Source organism: Procambarus clarkii, chromosome 64, assembly GCF_040958095.1.
Source record: "Procambarus clarkii isolate CNS0578487 chromosome 64, FALCON_Pclarkii_2.0, whole genome shotgun sequence".
NCBI lineage: Eukaryota > Metazoa > Arthropoda > Malacostraca > Decapoda > Cambaridae > Procambarus > Procambarus clarkii.
Window position 1 is genome coordinate 31,032,625 of NC_091213.1, and position 12,845 is coordinate 31,045,469.

Consider the following 12,845-nt stretch of genomic DNA (forward strand, 5'->3'; position numbering starts at 1 on the left):
ACATACATTGAAGAGGTTCCTTATCTTATTGTACAGCAGGCCTTAGTCCACCAGGTATAACCAGGATGTAGACACCACATTTTCCCTCTTTGAGGTAGCTTCCATCACCCTGGTAACTGATGCACAAAGCCTTGCTTCCTCGTCTTGACCTGTCAAAAGGGGACTAACTGTGAAGCCAGGTTCCTAATATATGACAAGCTATATCAGAAAAAACACTGTACATGGAACAATGATGACCTGGCTTAATTACCTTTAGTATGAGGCTATCTCGTGCTCTAACCGGAACACCCTATATCCAGACATTAATGGCCATAAATGAAAGATAAATGGGTTTCGGAAGAACACTTAACTTGAATTTGTTGACAGTGTGTTGAAGATGGTACACCTTTGGTTTCCATAACACTATGTCCAAGTAAAATTAACAGGAGCCGTATTTGCTCCCGTGAGCCTCTGGTCTAATATCAACAATGGCTGCCCCTCCCTCACCCTCACGCCTGGCTTACAATGTCCAGATGACAGAAAGTGATAGAAGGGTCACATTTACTCTAATTCTGATAATTAAGTTAATTTATATGAGATGTTTTTATGATGGTAAAGTCCAAAGACTAATGTATTTAAGAATAATTCCCACCATAATAGGTGGTGAATATATAATAGTGTGTGGTAATGATATCCCGTTTTCTATAGACTGTAATTCCACTACAAGTTACATTTTCTATGGGTAACTTGTTTATACAACACAGCTATAATCTGTCTGTATGATATATTAAATGGTGTCGGATTTTCCGACATAATTCCACAGGGGCTGCTCACAGGTCGAAGTTCTATTTAGAACAGACGAACACCGATACTCCTCCTTCGAATTATTAGATTAATTTGATGTTAGTAGTTAGTAATCACACATTTGTGCATCTGTTCGTACAGGACGGATGTCCCGTACTAGAGTTGCAGGGGTTAGAAGTCTAATGCGATTTCATTTCCCTGTTAACTCTTGAAAGGCTAATATTCAAGCCTAATTACATATTATTTAACCCAGAAGACTGAATGTGATCAAGTACTACAGTCAAATATGATTCAGGGACTGCAGTGAGATCAGTGACATTGGATATAACTTGAAGTTTGTTCAGGTAACTGGTCACTGATATATAAACACTGAGGCCCATGGAATACATCTTGATTAAATAATAAATGTATCAAATCAGTCATCAGATTTATTGGGGTTTAATTTAGTTAATTGATTCAGAAGATTGAATAGCTCATCATTAAAGTAAAGTATGGTTCTGAGACTGCAGTGGGTTCAGTGACATTGGTCGTAGTGACTTGTAGCTGTTTTAGGCTACTGTTCACTGATTTGCCACTGAGGCCTCATGAACTCATCTTCAGCTTTATATGATGATACTAACATCAACCTCTGTTGGTATAGTCAGCTGTAATCTCCTTAGTATAATGCTACTGGAGAAATATAATCAGCTGACAAATTTAGATTTCTATTGGTATTGTTTATCTGCAGGCATAGGTCTCCTCAGGCTTGATACTGGGCCCAAGAGTAATTTACCTCCTGCAGAGTTTAACATGGTTATACCCTGATATTTAGTAGGGCTACCGATGAATCGATGACAATAGTCTGTCCCTACAAGGAGACCGAAGTCGGTGAGGTGATCAGACTTAATATTATCTGCCAATTTTATTCCTCTATTTCTCAGGAATTGGGCTGTTGCTCTCAGACCTTGAAATTGTAGGTCTACTGGTATTTTGTCCACCACAATGGCTTGTACTCGACAGACGTACCTGCCTAAACGTACTGATGGTTGTACCACCTGGTAGACTTGAGGTCCTGCATCTGTTACAAACCCTGAGATATTGAATGACATCTGGGCTACAAGCCTTAATTGTAGTTCATCTGCCAACTTTTTAGTGACATATGTTCTATGGGATCCTTGGTCAAACAACCCACGGGTATAGACCTTGGCCCTCTTATTCAGGATGGTAATTTGGGCAGAAGGCAAAGTCGTATTACCTTTAGACTTTGCCGATTGGACACTTTGTTTGTTGCACCTTGCAGTACTGTACTGAGGTGGGAATGCTATCTTCCACCTTGGGGTTTGGAGACGTTGTTTTGGTGTCTCTGCACAATGCTGCATGGTGCTGACCTTTGTTACACCTATTACAGGTGTGTAATTGGGTCTCACAGTCCTTGATGTTATGTTTCCTGAAGCACCTCGTGCAATGTTGCAAATCTTTGAGTCGCTCAACACGGGCGTCACTATCAGGAAAATTAGGGCAGTGGTACATTGAATGTTTCTCATTGCAGAACAAACATGTTCCATAGCTTCCAGTACCCTTTGGTGTCACGTTCTTGGGTGACACAGTAACTATAGGCTTGGAGGGGCCCACTGCATATACGCCCACACTGCTACTGTTCCACTTTGGTGTTGAATTATATTGTCTAGATTGATTTTGAGTACCTTTGGTACTCTGTGGTTTACTATTATTGGTTTCTGAGGGTTTACTTGGTGGTTTTAATTTGTCATGTGTTCGTAATTGATGAACTACTGACTTTAAACCTTCAGATATTTCATTCATGGATAAGATACTTTTATTGTAATGAGCACTCATTTGTCTCAATATGTCCCTAGGTATTTTCTCCTGGACAATTATTTTCAAGACCCACTCAGCCCCGTTTGTATCTGCTGTCAGGCTGAGGGCATTGATCAATGATTCTACCTCCAGCTTGAAGACTTGGAGTGAATCAGCTGAAGCCTCCGGTGGGGGTAAATGCAACAGCTCATGAACAAAATGTGATGTTCTTACTTCTGGATCAGCATAATTATCCTTGAGGAGTTTTACTGCCAGATCATAGCCGTCATTAGTTAATCTCAGATGGGATACTACTGTTTTAGCCTCACCTGATAATTGGCCTTGCAAATAAGAGAATTTACTACTCTTTGGTAAGATTGTTTTGAGTCTACAAGGTCAACGAATTTGTTCCAAAATTCGTCCCAATCTTCCTCATCTTTTCCTGAGAAAGTGGGTAAATTAATTGGAGGGAGTCGAGCTTCTGCTTGACTCGTATTAGATGCAACTGTTGTTGTTGTTGCCTTGTTCTGGGCAATTAACTTGACATAAGGCTGTAATGTGGCCTGAGTGTGATCTTCATAATTCGCAAGATCAACCATAATGTCATCTATTTCTGTTTCTGATAAATTAGTGTTGGCAAGTTCAGCCACATATGTTGCTATTTGGCATTTGATTTGCTCAAATTTACCTGCAGCTGCTTGATAATAGCTTTCCAGGTCAGCATAATCAACTTGAGATTGTTGTGACAAATCTTCACATTTCTTGATCTGTCTTGTTAAGTGGCCTTTAAGACCTGCAAGGGTTCTTTTCATTCTCCCTGCATTATCCATACTGGCTAGTTGGTGAAGCCTTGTGGGACTTGTACTTGGGCTGCTCATAATACTGAACAAGCTCTAATGGTAGCCTAGGGTAAAATGCACTCACTAGGCAATAATCCTACCTCTACTAGAGGTTAGCACTTAAAATTAATACACATTATATATATACAATCATACACACTAATGATTTGAGTGATAAACCAGTGTCATTGGAAGTACCTTTAGGTTAGCTCTTCTATATCACCCTGGGATGGAATTGACACTAATTAATCACTCAAAGGTGTAATGATCATAAGTAAATTATTATATATACACAACTCAACTCGAGTTGATAAAAATTACACCCAAAATAGGGTCTGGACCATTCATTAATGGTGTTAGGTTGATCAATATAGTACAACTGACTATGGTAATAAAGGGACTAGGATGAGCAATAATAGTTCAACTAGTCAATGGTAATTTCCCACCCTGTTGTGGGTTGGCAATTAGTAAATATTATACTGTGATCACTAGTGCAATATATATTAAATAATTCTCTATTTTGGAGAAATAATATACACAATTATTGATAATAGCCTCTTAATTAGCCTCTATGAAACTTCTAATATTATCTAGAGTATTAAATATTATTAGTGACCTCGCGAAATAAAGTCCACAAAATTCGTAGATAATCTCTCGCGAAATTTAACACCACGAAATCCGTGAACAATCTCGTGACACAGCCACTAATTTGGATGGCTTCAATATTAGCGCTGTCATTTCACAGAATAACACGCCACCAAATATATGTGGGTGTGCATGAAACCGCTGACTAGGCTGATCTGAACTGAGCAGGGCTCGTGAACTCTCACGAGGTAACGCCGCTGTCTTTGACTGGCTGGCCTTTGTTTAAATCACACTGCACTAGTTTATTTAATGAATCCACTGGTTAACTGGTTCATCCGGTACTAAGATGACTGAATGTGGGTTCAAAGGATCAAATAATCCGTCATCCGGTTCGAAGATGACCAAATAATGTGGGAACTGACCTGTGAGATTTATATTTATTTAATTTATATGAATTTATATAGAATTTATATTTACGTTAATATGTATACTTCGATAGCAATTTGTATAATGATAAGTGGACTGTATTTCTGCAATAATCTCATAATCTCACAAATCGATCCTCTACACATTAGGGGGGGTTTATATTAATTTAATTTATATATATGCAGCCAATCAAACTACAGTATTAGACTACATACATTGAAGAGGTTCCTTATCTTATTGTACAGCAGGCCTTAGTCCACCAGGTATAACCAGGATGTAGACACGAACATTTTCCCTCTTTGAGGTAGCTTCCATCACCCTGGTAACTGATGCACAAAGCCTTGCTTCCTCGTCTTGACCTGTCGAAAGGGCGCTAACTGTGAAGCCAGGTTCCTAATATATGACAAGCTATATCAGAGAAAACACTGTACATGGAACAATGAAGACATGGCTTAATTACCTTTAGTATGAGGCTTTCTCGTGCTCTAACCGGAACACCCTATATCCAGACATTAATGGCCATAAATGAAAGATAAATGGGTTTCGGAAGAACACTTAACTTGAATTTGTTGACAGCGTGTTGAAGATAGTACACCTTTGGTTTCCATAACACTACGTCTAAGTAAAATTAAAAGGAGCTGTATTTGCTCCCGTGAGCCTCTGGTCTAATATCAACAATGGCTGCCCCTCCCTCACCCTCACGCCTGGCTTACATTGTCCAGATGACAGAAAGTGATAGAAGGGTCACATTTACTCTACTTTAATTCTGATAATTAGGTTAATTTATATGAGATGTTTTTATGATGGTAAAGTCCAAAGACTAATGTATTTAAGAATAATTCCCACCATAATAGGTGGTGAATATATAATAGTGTGTGGTAATGATATCCCGTTTTCTATAGACTGTAATTCCACTACAAGTTACGTTTTCTATGGGTAACTTGTTTATACAACACAGCTATTATCTGTCTGTATGATATATTAAATGGTGTCGGATTTTCCGACATATGAGATCAATTTTTTTTATTAGAGTTAAAATTAACGTAGATATATGACTGAACCTAACCAACCCTACTTAAACTAACCTAACCTATCTTTATAGGTTAGGTTAGGTTAGGTAGCCGAAAAAGTTAGGTTAGGTTAGGAAGAGACTCGAACCCATACTGGATTAAGGCGTCCCTGTACATACCAGTTGCGTTGCTCCTGGCAGTATGGGTTCGAGTCACTTCTAGGGCGTGTGTTTTCAGTTGCATATAGTCCTGGGGACCATTCAGGCTTGTTCGCATTTGTGTTCCTCACGTGTGCCCCAAAGAATGAGGTGATTTGATAAAACCCTATGCCCAAGATTACCATCCGAGTGCCGGCGGGGAAGTGGTTCAAATAGCTTCGGCTATCACTTCCTTATGTCCGGTCGTGATGGTCAAGCGGATTAAGGCGTCCCTGTACATACCATTTGCGTTGCTCCTGGCAGTATGGGTTCGAGTCACTTCTAGGGTGTGATTTTTCAGTTATATATATATATATATATATATATATATATATATATATATATATATATATATATATATATATATATATATATATGTATATATATATATATATATATATATATATATGTCGTACCTAGTAGCCAGAACGCACTTCTCTGCCTACTATGCAAGGCCCGATTTGCCTAATAAGCCAAATTTTTATGAATTATTGGTTTTTCGACAACCTAACCTACCTAACCTAACCTAACCTAACTTTTTCGGCTACCTAATCTAACCTAACGTATAGAGATAGGTTAGGTTAGGTTAGGTAGGGTTGGTTAGGTTCGGTCATATATCTACGTTAATTTTAACTCCATTAAAAAAAAATTGACCTCATACATAATGAAATGGGTAGCTTTATCATTTCATAAGAAAAAAAATTAGAGAAAATATATTAATTCAGGAAAACTTGGCTTATTAGGCAAATCGGGCCTTGCATAGTAGGCCGAGAAGTGCATTCTGGCTACTAGGTACGACATATATATATATATATATATATATATATATATATATATATATATATATATATATATATATATATATATATATATATATATATATATATATATATATATGTGTGTGTGTGTGTATATCACGAAAATAAACACGTGATTAAGAATGTGACAATGTCAGACCACGGGGGAAAAATGAAACAGGAAATTTCCTTAAGTACTTTCGTATATTAAATACATCTTCAGAAGGTCATTTTACAGATCGAGTGATGGGTATAAATAGGCAGGAAGGGGTGGTGAAGTAAGGTGAGGTACAATACTTGGACAACGCAGACGGCCCATTGGCCCATCAGATGCACCCAATTGGCACATCCGATGTAGCCCAATGGCCCATCTGATACAGCAGACATACAAGCATAATATATAGGTAATTATAACATAAAGAAGTAAATATATACAATAAATTAGTGAGACAAATGTTTTTCAATGATTCTACTTAAATCGCCCTTTAGCTGATCTATTAGAAATGGATCTAAGTTATATAGCCCACTGCTAATATTCAAATTACTTTCTTTGGTGATCTGTATCAAAGCAGATTCAATTATGTTTCTGTTATAGGTGCTTTTACAATTTGTTATTGAAGAAGCACTCTCCCAATCAATTTGGTGAGCTTTTTCTGACAAATGCACAAACAAAGCATTAGACAATTGGCCATGTCTTACAGAGTATTTATGTTGCGATATTCTACATTTTAAATCTTTAGATGTTTGCCCGACATAGAACTTATTACATTCCTTACAAGGTATTTTATAAATGACGCAATTATCACTACGAGGGCTGTTCCTTACTAATAGCTTACCAACAGTGTTTTCGTAGCTAAACATTACATCTATATTAAAAAGTTTCAAGGCCTTGACAATATTCTCAAACCCAGAGAAATATGGTAAACATAACACATTCTTTGGGCGAATCCTTTCACTGCATACATTATTATCATCTTCAGAAATGACCTTCTGAAGATGTATTTAATATACGAAAGTACTTAAGGAAATTTCCTGTTTCATTTTTCCCCCGTGGTCTGACATTGTCATATATATATATATATATATATATGCGAACAAGCCTGAATGGTCCCCAGGACTATATGCGAATGAAAACTCACACCCCAGAAGTGACTCGAACCCATACTTCCAGAAGCAACACAACTGGTAACTACAGGGCGCCTTAATCCGCTTGACCATCACGGCCGTCAAAAGGAAGTGATAGCCGAGGCTATTTGAGCCACTTCCCCGACGGCAACTCGGATGGTAATCTTGGGCATAGCATTTCACCAAATCACCTCATTCTTTGGGGCACACGTGAGGAACACAAATGCGAACAAGCCTGAATGGTCCCCAGGACTATATGCGAATGAAAACTCACACCCCAGAAGTGACTCGAACCCATACTCCCAGAAGCAACACAACTGGTAACTACAGGGCGCCTTAATCCGCTTGACCATCACGGCCGTCAAAAGGAAGTGATAGCCGAGGCTATTTGAGCCACTTCCCCGACGGCAACTCGGCCGTGATGGTCAAGCGGATTAAGGCGCCCTGTAGTTACCAGTTGTGTTGCTTCTGGGAGTATGGGTTCGAGTCACTTCTGGGGTGTGAGTTTTCATTCGCATATAGTCCTGGGGACCATTCAGGCTTGTTCGCATTTGTGTTCCTCACGTGTGCCCCAAAGAATGAGGTGATTTGGTGAAATGCTATGCCCAAGATTACCATCCGAGTTGCCGTCGGGGAAGTGGCTCAAATAGCCTCGGCTATCACTTCCTTTTGACGGCCGTGATGGTCAAGCGGATTAAGGCGCCCTGTAGTTACCAGTTGTGTTGCTTCTGGGAGTATGGGTTCGAGTCACTTCTGGGGTGTGAGTTTTCATTCGCATATAGTCCTGGGGACCATTCAGGCTTCTTCGCATTTGTGTTCCTCACGTGTGCCCCAAAGAATGAGGTGATTTGGTGAAATGCTATGCCCAAGATTACCATCCGAGTTGCCGTCGGGGAAGTGGCTCAAATAGCCTCGGCTATCACTTCCTTTTGACGGCCGTGATGGTCAAGCGGATTAAGGCGCCCTGTAGTTACCAGTTGTGTTGCTTCTGGGAGTATGGGTTCGAGTCACTTCTGGGGTGTGAGTTTTCATTCGCATATAGTCCTGGGGACCATTCAGGCTTCTTCGCATTTGTGTTCCTCACGTGTGCCCCAAAGAATGAGGTGATTTGGTGAAATGCTATGCCCAAGATTACCATCCGAGTTGCCGTCGGGGAAGTGGCTCAAATAGCCTCGGCTATCACTTCCTTTTGACGGCCGTGATGGTCAAGCGGATTAAGGCGCCCTGTAGTTACCAGTTGTGTTGCTTCTGGGAGTATGGGTTCGAGTCACTTCTGGGGTGTGAGTTTTCATTCGCATATAGTCCTGGGGACCATTCAGGCTTGTTCGCATTTGTGTTCCTCACGTGTGCCCCAAAGAATGAGGTGATTTGGTGAAATGCTATGCCCAAGATTACCATCCGAGTTGCCGTCGGGGAAGTGGCTCAAATAGCCTCGGCTATCACTTCCTTTTGACGGCCGTGATGGTCAAGCGGATTAAGGCGCCCTGTAGTTACCAGTTGTGTTGCTTCTGGGAGTATGGGTTCGAGTCACTTCTGGGGTGTGAGTTTTCATTCGCATATAGTCCTGGGGACCATTCAGGCTTGTTCGCATTTGTGTTCCTCACGTGTGCCCCAAAGAATGAGGTGATTTGGTGAAATGCTATGCCCAAGATTACCATCCGAGTTGCCGTCGGGGAAGTGGCTCAAATAGCCTCGGCTATCACTTCCTTTTGACGGCCGTGATGGTCAAGCGGATTAACGCGCCCTGTAGTTACCAGTTGTGTTGCTTCTGGGAGTATGGGTTCGAGTCACTTCTGGGGTGTGAGTTTTCATTCATATATATATATATATATATATATATATATATATATATATATATATATATATATATATATATATATATATATATATATATATATATATATATATATATTTATATATATATATATATATATATATATATATATATATATATATATATATATATATATATATATATATATATATATATATATATATATGCAACTGCAACCTGTTCTCGCAAATTCGTAAAGTCAATATTGACTTATTAACTACGTGCACAGGTGATATACTAAACATAATAGATACCCTTAAAAAGATTCATAGAAAACACCGACCTTACCTAACCTTTTTAGTATCTTAAGATAAGCATCTTATTGCTTCATAATTACAATTATTACTTAACCTATACCTATTATAGGTTAGGTAATAATTGTAATTACGAAGCAATAAGATGCTTATCTTAAGATACTAACAAGGTTAGGTAAGGTCGGTGTTTTCTATGAATCTTTTTAAGGATATCTATTATGTTAAGTATGTCACCTATTCACATATTTAATAAGTCAATATTGACTTATTAAATTTGCGAGAACGGGTTGGCAACTGAGTTTTCAGTTGCATATATATGCCTGGGGACCATTCATATATATATATATATATATATATATATATATATATATATATATATATATATATATATATATATATATATATATATATATATATATATATATATATATATATATATATATGTCGTACCTAGTAGCCAGAACGTACTTCTCAGCCTACTATGCAAGGCCCGATTTGCCTAATAAGCCAAGTTTTCATGAATTAATTGTTTTTCGACTACCTAACCTACCTAACCTAACCTAACCTAACTTTTTCGGGTACCTAACCAAACCTAACCTATAAAGATAGGTTAGGTTAGGTTAGGTAGGGTTGGTTAAGTTCGGTCATATATCTACGTTAATTTTAACTCCAATAAAAAAAATTGACCTCATACATAATGAAATGGGTAGCTTTATCATTTCATAAGAAAAAAATTAGAAAAAATATATTAATTCAGGAAAACTTGGCTTATTAGGCAAATTGGGCCTTGAATAGTAGGCCAAAAAGTGAGTTCTGGCTACTAGGTACGACATATATATATATATATATATATATATATATATATATATATATATATATATATATATATATATATATATATATATATATATATATATATATATGTCGTACCTAATAGCCAGAACACACTTCTCAGCCTACTATGCATGGCCCGATTTGCCTAATAAGCCAAGTTGTCATGAATTAATATATTTTCTCTAATTTTTTGCATATTAAATGATAAAGCTACCCATTTCATTATGTATGAGGTCATTTTTTTTTATTGGAGTTAAAATTGACGTAGATATATGACCGAACCTAACCAACCCTACCTAACCTAACCTAACCTATCTTTATAGGTTAGGTTAGGTTAGGTAGCCGAAAAAGTTAGGTTAGGTTAGGTTAGGTAGGTTAGGTAGTCGAAAAACAATTAATTCATGAAAACTTGGCTTATTAGGCAAATTGGGCCTTGCATAGTAGGCTGAGAAGTGCGTTCTGGCTACTAGGTACGACATATATATATATATATATATATATATATATATATATATATATATATATATATATATATATATATATATATATATATATATATATATATATATATATATATATATATATATGTCGTACCTAGTAGCCAGAATGCACTTCTCGGCCTACTATGCAAGGCCCGATTTGCCTAATAACCCAAGTTTTCATGAATTAATAGTTTTTCGACTACCTATCCTACCTATCCTAACCTAACCTAACCTAACTTTTTCGGGTACCTAACCTAACCTAACCTATAAAGATCGTAATACCAGCTGTTGTTGGTGATACTTGCTGTTGTTGGTGATACTAGCTGTTGTTGGTGATATTAGCTGTTGTTGGTGATACCAGCTGTTGTTGGTGATACCAGCTGTTGTTGGTGATACCAGCTGTTGTTGGTGATACCAGCTGTTGTTGGTGATACCAGCTGTTGTTGGTGATACCAGCTGTTGTTGGTGATACCAGCTGTTGTTGGTGATACTAGCTGTTGTTGGTGATACCAGCTGTTGTTGGTGATACCAGCTGTTGTTGGTGATACCAGCTGTTGTTGGTGATACCAGCTGTTGTTGGTGATACCAGCTGTTGTTGGTGATACTAGCTGTTGTTGGTGATACCATACCTCATGTTCTCTCTCATATGTTATGTTTACTTCCTTCGTTTCCTTTCTGCCTCCTACTTCCATTATTTTTATCAGTTTCCCATGTTTCCCATCTTCCATCACAACCTCTCGCGTTTACGAGTCAATTGATTACAATGACGGAAGAGATAAATGTTTGTTTCGGTAATTGGACATTGTATGAGGAGACCTGGGAAGTGAGGCGGAGATCCGCCGGATGGAGGCGTCCGCATACACGGTAATTGTTGGGAGTAAATAGTGAAGAGGTTCAGCAGCCGGACGGGACCATGCTGGGGGACACTACACTCCTGGTCCAGCGGGTGTCATCCCTCGGGTACACGCTCAGGTCTCAGGGGCAAGATTCACGAAGCAGTTACGCAAGAACTTACGAACGTGTACATCTTTTCTCAAGCTTTGACGGCTTTGGTCATATTTGTTTACCAGTTTACAAGCATGAAAACTTGCCAATCAACTGTTGTTATTGTTATAAACAACCTCCTGGTGCTTCAGAGCTCATTAACTGTTCAATAATTGTAAACAAAGCTACAAAAGATTGAAACAAGATGTCCACGTTCGTAAGTGCTTGCGTAACTACTTCATGAATCTTGCCCCAGGTCCCTGAAAACTCCATTCTCTCTCCTCTCTCTACCATTCTCCCTCATTCCCTCACATTCTCCCTCTCACTCATTGTGTTTCTCTCCCATTCTTACTCCCCCATACCCTCCCATTCTTACTCCCCCATACCCTCCCATTCTTACTCCCCCATACCCTCCCATTCTTACTCCCCCATACCCTCCCATTCTTACTCCCCCATACCCTCCCATTCTTACTCCCCCATACCCTCCCATTCTTACTCCCCCATACCCTCCCATTCTCCCTCCCGCCTTACCTCACAGTACCTCACCCTCCTTCCCTTCTCTAACCCCCCCTCACGCTCTCCCTTTCCTCTCCCAGTAGGCAAAAAACGCCTACCTTAGTGCTCCAGGGCCTCCCTAAGTATCTCACTTCCTACTGATATTAATAGGGTATTAAAAGTATCAACACAGGACAGAACAAGAAACAATGGGAATCAATTGGATAAGTTTAGATTTAGGAAAGACCTGGGTAAATACTGGTTCGGTAAAAGGGTTGTTTTGTGGAACCAATTACCGCATAACTTAATAGAAGTAGGATCCCTTGATAGTTTCAAGCGTTGGTTAGACATATATATGAGTGAGATTGTGTGGATAAAACGGGAGCGGCCTCGTATGGGGCCAATA